The sequence below is a fragment of the Aptenodytes forsteri genome, unplaced genomic scaffold (genome assembly GCF_000699145.1).
Source record: "Aptenodytes forsteri isolate BGI_AS27 unplaced genomic scaffold, ASM69914v1 Scaffold276, whole genome shotgun sequence".
NCBI lineage: Eukaryota > Metazoa > Chordata > Aves > Sphenisciformes > Spheniscidae > Aptenodytes > Aptenodytes forsteri.
Window position 1 is genome coordinate 134,292 of NW_008795479.1, and position 253 is coordinate 134,544.

A 253-nucleotide genomic window follows, 5' to 3' on the forward strand; every position below is an offset into this window, starting at 1 on the left:
GCTCTGCGTCGCCGGCGGGGGACTGGGGAGAGGAGCGAGGGCGTCCGGGGGGCCGCTCCAGGCCCCCCCAGCTCTGGGGTCACCCATCCCAGGGGTGCCCGCTGGGGTCCCCCAAAGCTCAGAAGGAAGGGTGGCATGGGGGAACGGGGCCATGCCGGGTGAGAGCCCAGGACTCCCCAGGCTGCAGGCCCGGGACCCCCGGGATGGGGCGGCAAAGTAGGGGGAGAACCCCCTTTGTGTGGGACGGGCACGG